The sequence below is a fragment of the Martes martes genome, assembly GCF_963455335.1.
Source record: "Martes martes genome assembly, chromosome: 13".
NCBI classification, from domain to species: Eukaryota; Metazoa; Chordata; class Mammalia; order Carnivora; family Mustelidae; genus Martes; species Martes martes.
In genome coordinates this window covers 55,466,117-55,476,034 of record NC_137901.1, presented here as the reverse complement: position 1 = coordinate 55,476,034, position 9,918 = coordinate 55,466,117, and positions in this window count along the sequence as shown.

The following is a 9,918-nucleotide window of genomic DNA, read 5'->3' as shown; positions in this document are numbered from 1 at the left end:
GCTGGCCTTTCTGTGGTTCTCCCCCTAAGGTCCTTTGCTCAGGCTGGAATGTTTTCCTCTGGCTGACTCTTCAAATAACTGGCTTCTTCTCTTTCAGGTTTGGGTTTAGCTGTTACAGCCTCAGAGAAATCATCCGTAACTTCACAGCCTAAAGGAGGACGGTAATGTCTAATGGCACCTTCCCGCTTTCCTTCCTAGGAAACCCCCCAGTCCCAAACTAGTGAACGAACATTGTCTATACGCATACACATGCACGTACATTTGCACATACCTTGGCATATATATTTGCCAACTTGTTGTTGGTCTCTTGCACCAGACTCTCAGGACACTGGAAGCAAGATCTATGTGTGTCTGTTTCATATCCCGAGATAAGCACAAAATAGGACCCCTCTGTATATTCATTGAATGAATATGAATGAATGAATGAACAAATGAATGAATGAATGAATATCCATAAATCCTTCATAGCAGAACAGCTAATGCTCTATTGTCTCTACCTCTGCTGTCCCACGGGGCAACCACCACCTACAGGTGGCTGATGGTCACTTGAGGTGTGGTACAACTGAAATGTACTGTAAGTGTAAAATATCTCCTGGGTGTCAAAGACTAGGCCCCCAAAATGTGTGTAAAAAAATATCTGATTAATAATTTTTAGTTCAATTACATACTTAAAATCACATCTTAGATATATTGTGTTCAATAAAACATAGGATGCATTATTAAAATTAATTTTACGTGTTCTTCCTTCATTGTGGCTACTAGAAAACGTAAAATCATAAGACTCTCTATTATATTGTTATTGGACAGTGCTGGTCTATACCTTCACAAGAACAATAATGAAGTCAGGATGTTACTTCAAAGTGTTGTTTCAACTCAAAGAGTAACTTCTTCCCAGTATTTACTACTCTGGACTCTAGTCCTGGATCTGCCAGTATCTTTCTGGAGATGGGAGCTGAGACACCTTCCTGCAGAGGCCATATTCCCTCGTGTGATGAGGCAAGAACAGAACTGGGTCCTTTCAGCTGGGACAGAATAGTATATAATTCTGTTATTAATTGTTCAGTTTGGATTAGGACAGCAGAGAAATACTCCTGTGGGATGGAGAGATTTTTATAAACACCTGCTCCCTTCTTCTCCGCTTGTCCTTCAGATGCACTCAGCAAACTACGCTCCATAAACAAAGTCAAAGATACATTTTAACAAATAGCTCTTTTTCTCCTGGACTTGTTCATTGTAACCAAAGTTGATACAAATAATAATTTGTTAATTGGATTCAAAGAGGTTGGTTTAAGGGCACAGGGGTGGCTCATCCGGTTAAACATCTGCCTTTGGCTCAGGTCATGATCTCCAGGTCCTGGGATCTAGCCCCACATCAAGCTCTCTGCTCAGTGGGGAGCTGCTTCTCTCCCTCTCCCTCTGCCCTTCCTCCCTGCTCATTCTCTCTCTCTCAAATAAATAAATAAAACCTTTACAAAAAAAAAAAAAAAGCGGTTGGTTTATCTGGATTTTCAGAGCAGCCTTGGTAGAAGCCACTGATTTTTTTTTCTGCACATGTTTACAGACAAAAACTCCCGAGGCCCTGGCACATGGCGTTTTGCCCCATCCGGCTCGTGAGAGCTCCGTGCTGCAACTGGCCTCGCCTGAGTTGGGTCCAGAGCAGCGCACAGCATGCCTGATACGTTACAGGATCGATGCCAGCCTCCCTGCTGCGGGGATTCCAGCTGGGCTAAATTGCTTGGCAAATTCAAGAGGGTATGTTTTGATTTTAGGTTCAGTACCTACTCAGTAAACCTCAAGAGAAAAGGGTGAGGGAACTTTATAGCAACTCATATATACTCATAGATTCTTTGCCAGAGTCCTATTTGTAAAATGTGGTTTTGACCATGTTCATTGCCTGTGCGGCTGCTCCCTCAACAACGCCCCGCCTCCCTCCTCCATCCTGTCCCCTTGCTTGTGGCTTTCTTCTGGCCTAGAGGAGCCCTCCTCCCATTCCACTTGGGAAATCCTACTCATCCAGCTAGCTCCTCTCTTGAGTCTTCCAGATTCTGCAGACAGGAAATGAAATGCTCCTAATCTGTGCTCTCGTAGGAAAAGCAGAGAGGGAACATGTACTGAATGTTGATTATTTCAATTTTGCAGTATTATCAGATATAATTTCTCCAACAACCCCCCGTAATAGGTAGCAGCGAAGAAGCTGAGGCGCAAAGAGGTTAAATAAATGTGTTCAGGTTACCCTGCCGGTAAGGGTCAGGCTCAGGATGCAAATCCAGAGCCTGGATATCTTGAGAAGTTGTATACGGCCCCTTTTCCCAAGATGATGGGATTTTTTTTTTTCAGGGCCTGCTCTATGCCTTATTAATCTTTTTATTTCCCAAGAGCATATAATAATGGCTGGCCTACAGCAGATACTCACAAAATGCCTCTTAATGAATGCATTAATTAATATTCAATCTAGGAAAAACCTGTGTTTAAACTTCTAAAAACTCACCCGAAATATTCAATCTTCATCTAAAACTTGCCACTACTCAAGTTAATTCACTTGCTTTTGTCCCCCGAGCACCTCTTCACACTTCTGCCCAGACAAGGTATGTAAAGCCCAGATGACGTCAGGAACTCAATGAGAGTAATACCCACACTAAGACTATGGCGTGTGGTGGCCCCGGACCTCCCTGGAGGACAGCAGGGTCTTTGGTGTGAGGGGATTCCTTCAACACAGTCCTGATCACCCATCTATTTCCCACTTGACGTTTTCATGCTTGGGGACTTGGTTCTACCGAGTCCAGGAATCAAGGAATCCAGGAATCCAGGAATAATTCCAGGATTCAAGACTGCAGACATCAGGTAAGATATCACCAGTCTTTCTCCAACTTTTTCCTGGCAAAGACCTGTGGATGACCACAGGTCCTCTCTCCCACCATCCTTTAACAGAAGCCCCAAATCTTCCTCAACAAAGCCACTAATAATGGATTGGAGTTGACACACTAAATGAAACATATTTGCCATCATGAGCAAATATGTGTGTGAGCAAAGTGTTCAGAGAAACCCACTCCCAACAAGTCAGCTCCCCAGTGCTGTAGCAGACCCTGCCCTGCCCATGTGTCCCTGTCATTACAATTTCAATGGGCACTTGTTGGAGTCCCAGTTGTAAGCACTTAGTGTAGGAACACACATTTCCCCTCTACGCAAAAGGCTGGGAATGCTAGAGATTAGCAATAAGGCCATGTGGCTGCTGGAAGTTAGTGTATAAATACCCCAAGTTCCTCACCCCTGAGATGTCATTCCTTCTTTTGAGGGACTCTGGTAGCCTCATTAAACAGTTGTCACATCTGACTGTGGGCTTCCTGGGAACTTGCTTGATAATGAACCTTTATTCGCTTCTTCCCCTTTTCTGTCTTACTTCTCCATTCCCCTGCTGCTGTCACCTGGAATCACCTCCCAGATGAGCTGCTTGTACTGAGGGTCATCTGAGGGTCAGCTCTTGGGGGGACCGAAACTAAGACAGTGGTCATATCAAAAGTCTGAGGAATGGTGCCCCAGGGCCGCCTGAGCTGTGTTCAGTGTTTATGGACAGATGAATTGCTTCTGATGGAAACTCGAGAGTAGGGCTGAGAGCACGAGAGGGTGAGAGGAGGGTGGGGCTGAGGTATGGGACAAGGAAAGAAGAAGGAGTTTATTCAAGAGGTTGGTTCTGCTGGAGAGTCAGGAACATGGGGCAACAGCAGCAGCTGTGCAAAGGAGAAATGTGTGGAAGAATGCGAAACCCGCCACTAAATCAGTGCCTCCTGGGAAATCATGAAATCTGATTGAAACAGACATCCATACGGCTCTTTTTGTGCTATGCTCTTTTCTTTTGGGGAATTTGCATATTCCTTGATTAAAAAGATAGGCATAAAGTGTCTTGAAAAATATTAAGAAGTAAGCCATTGTACAAAGCCTTTCATTTTGAATAGTAAGAATGCTATTTTCTCATTTCCTTTGGAAATCTAATTGAATATTCCTTATAAAAAATTGCTTCAGGATAAGCACTTAAAATACACTGCTACTAGCTATGCTCCCGTTTTCTTGTGATTCTTTACCTACAAGGAAATCACATAGATCATGATGATGGCCCTATGACTTACCAAATGGAACAGTATTAAGGCTATTTTCATTCACTATCTTGAATGTGCTATCATCTTTCCTGTAAAAGAAATTACCTAGACCCAAATAATTTCCCAAAAGTCACTAGATCGTTCGACATAAGAGTGGTAAAAACCTTTTAAGAATAGGTGATATGGGACACCTGGGTGGCTCAGTCAGTTAGTGTCTGACTCTTGATTTCGGGTCAGGTCATGATCTCGGGGTCCTGACATCGATCCCCTCATGGGACTCTCTGCTCAGTGGAGGGTCTGCCTGAGATTCTCTCTCTCACTAACCCCTGCTCTCTCACACTCATACACACACTCTCTCTCTAACAAACAAATTCTTAAAAAAAGAGAAAAAAATAGGCGATGTAGAAAGACCAAGAGTAGAGTAAGTTCAACAAGAATCAATCGCTATGAGATTTAGTTGGTCTAGCTTGGTGTTCCTTGTCCTTTTTGCTGGGGAAAGGAGCAGACCCCAAAGACTTTATTTATGCAGAGACTGGGATGTATTAAAATGGGCTCTGGCTTAAAGAGAAGCAAAGAGGAGGCAATAAAAGGCAAGCACAGGGGGCTCAGAGTTACTGGGTCTGTCCCCCGTCCCCCCGCCCCCCCCCCAGCCCTTAACAAGCCCTCTGCTCAGGCTCATACTCACAGTCTGGGAATAGTCAGAGCGGCCAGCAAGGATGTGCTACATCGAACACAGGGTGCAGGAAGAACCTGTACCCAGGACTGTCCAGACCAAATCTTGCCCGTTCTACTCCATAGTAAAATAGATAAAGAGAAAGCTGTAAAAATCCCTCCAAGATAGACTTGGTGACAATGTACTTCACCCCAAAGCACTAATGAGGGTGTGCACCCCGTCCCCAGAACTGACCATGGGTTGGGCAGCAATGCCTGCATGGGGACAATATGGAGGAGAGGGAAAGAGGGGGAAAGGCACACCCCAAGGGGGCAATCTATGAAAGATAGAGGGAGATGGTGGGGGGACAGGAGGAGAGTGGGTGCTTGGCTACGGGCCTTGGTTCTAATGCTGTCTGGACATGATTTCCCACACAAGTGACGATCTAGCAGTGACACGTGCACAACAGATCTGACCAACCCCTCAGGAATGCTGCGTTCACCCACCAGCTCTTTCCCAACTTCATATATTTCTTTGTTCACGCCAACCCACTGCCCGCAGCATCCTTCCCATGCTCCCCACCTGGCTGGCTCCTCCTCCATGATCTAGCTCTGGCATCTCCTTCTTCTAGAAGCCTCCACAAACCCCAGGCCTGGACTCTGTGCTCCCGTGTCTTCCATATCAGCTGGGAGTACCAATAAGTCTTAAGTGGGCATTGTGTCTCTTAATGTCTGTCCCTTCTTATAAGTTGGGGAGCCCCTTGAGCCATACACAGTGACCCTTCCATGTTTCTCCCCTAGTCCTTGATTGCATAACAAGTACTCAACAAATATTTGCTTCTTCAAACTACATCTAGCTACATTACGTCTTCCTTTATGTTTCCACTTACTCTTTGCTCACTAGAAGAAAATTGTTCTTCCAAATGCTGCTTTTGTCCGCCATTTTCTTAAACTACACAGTTAACAATGATCATGCTATCCATAGGCACCGATGGAAGGATCTGGGCAAAACACTTCACTCAGAGCCTGCTTCTTTCACCCGTCTCTCAGACTGGCAGAGTGCTAAGAAATGTCGCCCTGAAAAGTTCGACAGTCATTGTGACTCCCCAGGTGCTGTCCAACTTGCAGTGACTTTGGTCAGGCACTTCACGATTACACGAGGCAGATGACTGAGGCCCTAGGGGGTACATTCAGGGATCCACATCTTTAAAATCTTCTCAGATCCTTATGATGGGGAGCCACGGCTGCGTGCCGCTACCTCAGTCCTGTCCCCTTGGTCTGCCCAGGACTGTCTGTCAGACAGTGAAGTGAGGTTGGTTTTCTTTACCAAAGGACTGGGGCCATCTCGGAAGGGCACTGCCATGTTCTCACTCTTCCACATGCCCTGATAGTGAATATTCTGCCTCAGGTCCCATCAGACACAACAAACTGCTTTCACCTCCTGAGGCAAGGGCGCCCAGCCCTAATCCAATGCCAACCGACAGACGGCCCCAGGAGCTCTTTACTGAGAAGGGTGGTGCAGGGTGTATCCCTGTTCCCCTGCGATGTGGGAAGTGGAGGACACCACAGTGTCATGGAGCTCCATGCAGAAACTGGGCTATGCTTCAATTCTGACAAAAGGAAACCCTGAGTTACCCATTTTCCTCCTCACTTGTTATTCTCTGCTCTTTGGTAAGCATTGCTGCACAGGGTGATGTTAAAATAGCTGAATTTGGGGCACCTGGGTGGCTCATTTGGTTATGTGTCTGCCTTCAGCTCAGGTCATGATCCTGGGGTCCTGGGATCGAGCCCCGCATTGAGCTCCCTGCTCAGCAGGGAAGTCGGCTTCCCCTCTGTCCCTCATTCTGCTTGTGCTATCTCTCTTGCTCTTAACTCTCTCTCAAATAATTAAAATCTTAAAAAATAAAATAGGTGATTTTAGTTCTCTTATCTCTGATTTAAAAAAAAAATCTTAAGCTGGTGTGAGTTTTTAGACTCCTTGGGGCTCCCTGTGGATCACAGGGCTGTCCCTCTCTCCTAAGCATTCCTGATTACAAGTCTTACTGTATTTACATAGCAAATGACTGTGTGATCATCCCTGTGACTTCTCAAATGAATATAGTCTACAGAATGGAAATCCCTGTCAGATTTCTGAAAATAAATTCTGTAAGCTTCTGGGTTCCCTGTCGTATCCTTTCATGTGGCTGCAGCCAAATGGTCAGATAAGGCCAAAACCGACCAATGTCTGCTGCCCTTGGGCTTTGAAAGGGAGCGTGGGCTTTCAAATCACACAGACCTGGGGGGCAGGCTGGGTCTTGCCATTTACCACACACAGAAGGAAAGCTTCCTTCAGCCCTTTTAAAATGTCTGCAGAAAATGCAGTCTTACTAGGTCTCTTGGGTTTGCCCTTTTGCAGTGCACGCCTTAGCACAAGGGACTATCCATCAGCCAGGCTTGGACTATCTTCCCCTGGTCACTGACCATGCGCTGGACTCTGGTGAGTCATGGCCCACCGAAGGAACAGGTGCCTCAGAAGACAGGGAGTAGAACAAGCCTCCTGTGCTTCCTGTCTCGTGGTTTTCAAACTTGGCTGCACGTTGGAACCACCTGGGGACTTTCAAAACTTCCTGATCCCAGGTCACATCCCAGAACAATTCAATTCTGGGGGTGAAGGTCAGGCATGAGGAGTTTTTGTAAGCTTCTGAGGTCATTCTAGTTGGCTACAGAACGTACGTGCCTCTCCATAGATCTAGTTTCTTTGCTCTTCTCAAAATTCTTGATCAGATTATGCAGGTAAGACTTTTTCTTTACTGAAGTATTGGGACCATTTCAGAAGTGAGTTGCAATCTGAAAAAAGAAAGATTAAACCTATTGTCAATTTGTAATTCACCTGAGTCTCTCAGGAAGGCACTCAAAGACCCATCATGAGGAAGAAGTCTCCAACTCCTGACCTTATCACTCTAGCATTCATGGTCAAAGGACATCCTTCCCAGAGCTCTCCATCCAGAAGTGTATGTGCTGCTCCCAGCAGAAAACCCACTCCCATTCACAGGGTGGCCCCCATGCCCTGGACCCATCCTGACAGCCTCCGCATCTCTTTCTCCCCTAGTTCTTTTAGAGGAGCTTCTCTGGTGATCCATCTGGGGACAGTGATGAATCTATGGGACACACATCCTACAGCAAAAGAGAAGATGCAGGTCCCATTGTCTTTCCACTTCTGTGAACTATGTAGGTGTGCTGGTCTCTGTGACCAAAGGATCCATTACGATCAGCCAATGATACCCCAAATAGGAGACATAGTATTTGGAGGAGGTTATCTAATCTAATAATAAGATAGCAATCCCAATAGTTGTAAGATGTCTTTCATGCTTTATCTGGGAACGCCTACTTGCATTCAAGTAGGTTGAATTCAACTTGGTTGAATGCATACATTCCCCAGGGTAAGCGTGGGCAACTCTTCTCACATCACCAGATTAAAAAAAAATTGTAATAGAATTTATTTTTTAGGGATACCTGGGTGGCTTGTTTGGTTAAGCATCAAACTCTTGATCTCAGATCGAGTCCTGATCTCAGGGTCATGAGTTTGGGTTCAGCATGGAGTCTACTTTAAAAATATATATATGTGTGTGTGTGTGTGTGTATATATATTATATATATATAATATATATAATATATATTTTACATATATAATATATATTTATATATATAAAAATGCTATAAAATATGTATATTTTATAGCATTTTTAGGTTTACAGAAAAATTACATGGCAAGTACAGTTTGCACATATCCCTTTTCCTCCCACACAGTTTCCCCCATTATTAACATCTCTCATCTATGTGGTACACTTGTTACGATTGATGAACTGTTGATGTTATCATTTGTTGATATGTTATTATTGATATGTTGATGTTGATATGTTAATATGTTATTATGATGCGTTGATATGTTATTATTAACCAAAGTCCATGGTTTATGTTAGGGATCACTCTTCATGTTGTACATCCCATGGGTTTGGACAAATGCCAAAGGACACATATCCCCCATTACAGTATCATATAGAAGAGTTTCACTGTCCTAAAAATGCCACCGGTTCCATCTCTTCCTCCCCCCCCCCGTATCTCTGGTAACCACTGATCTTTTTCTACTGTGTCTATAGTTTTGTCTCTTCCAGAATGTCATATAGTGGGAATCATACTGTATGTAAACTTTTCCTACTGGTTTCACCTAGCAATATACATTTAAGCTTTCTGTGTTCTTGCATAGCCTAATGTCTCATTTCTTTTCATTACTGAGTAATATTCCATTATTATCACAGTGTGTGTATCCATTCACCTACGGGAAGATATCTTGGTCTCCTCTCAGTGTTTGGTAATTATGAATAAAGCTTCTATAAACATTTGTGTGCAGGTTTTTGTGTGGCATAGCTTTCTATTCAGTTGGGTAGATACCTAAGAGCACAATTGTGGATCATAAGAGAAGACTACCATCCAGTTTGTAGGAAACTACCGAACTTCCAAAGTGGCTGTACCATTTTTCATTCTGACCAGCAATGAATGAAAGTCCCTGCTGGTCTACCTTCTCACCAGCATGGGGTATGGTCAGTGTTCTAGATAGTCACTGTTCTAACTGGTGCTTAGTGCTATCTTGTTGTTTTAATTCACAACTCCCTAATGACTTATGATGTAGACCATCTTTTTATATGCTTACTCACCACCCATGAATCTTTGGTGAGGTGTCTGGTCAGGTCTTCGTGCATTTTTTAATTTAGTTGTTTGCCTTTTCTTGTTATGTTTTAGGAGCTCTTTGCATATTTTGGATACATATAGTTTGCCTTCTCATTCTCTTAATGTGTCTTTAACAGAGCTGTTCATAATCTCAATGAAGTGGAGTCTAACAGTTCTTTTTTCCCATGAATTGTGCTTCTGATGTCATATCTTAAAAAGTTATGGCCAGCTCAATCCTTTACAACTTTCATAGTTTTATGTTTTACATGTAGGTCTATGATTCAGTTTCAGTTAAATTTTGTAAAAAATGTAAATTCTGTGTCCCAGATTCATTTGTTTGCCTATGGATGTCCAGTTGTTCCAGCACCATTTGCTGAAAGGAGTATTTTTTCCTCCATTGAATTGCCTTTGCTTTTTTATAAAGCTTTTATTTATTTATTTCTCAGAGAGATAGAGAGAGAGAGAGAGTACA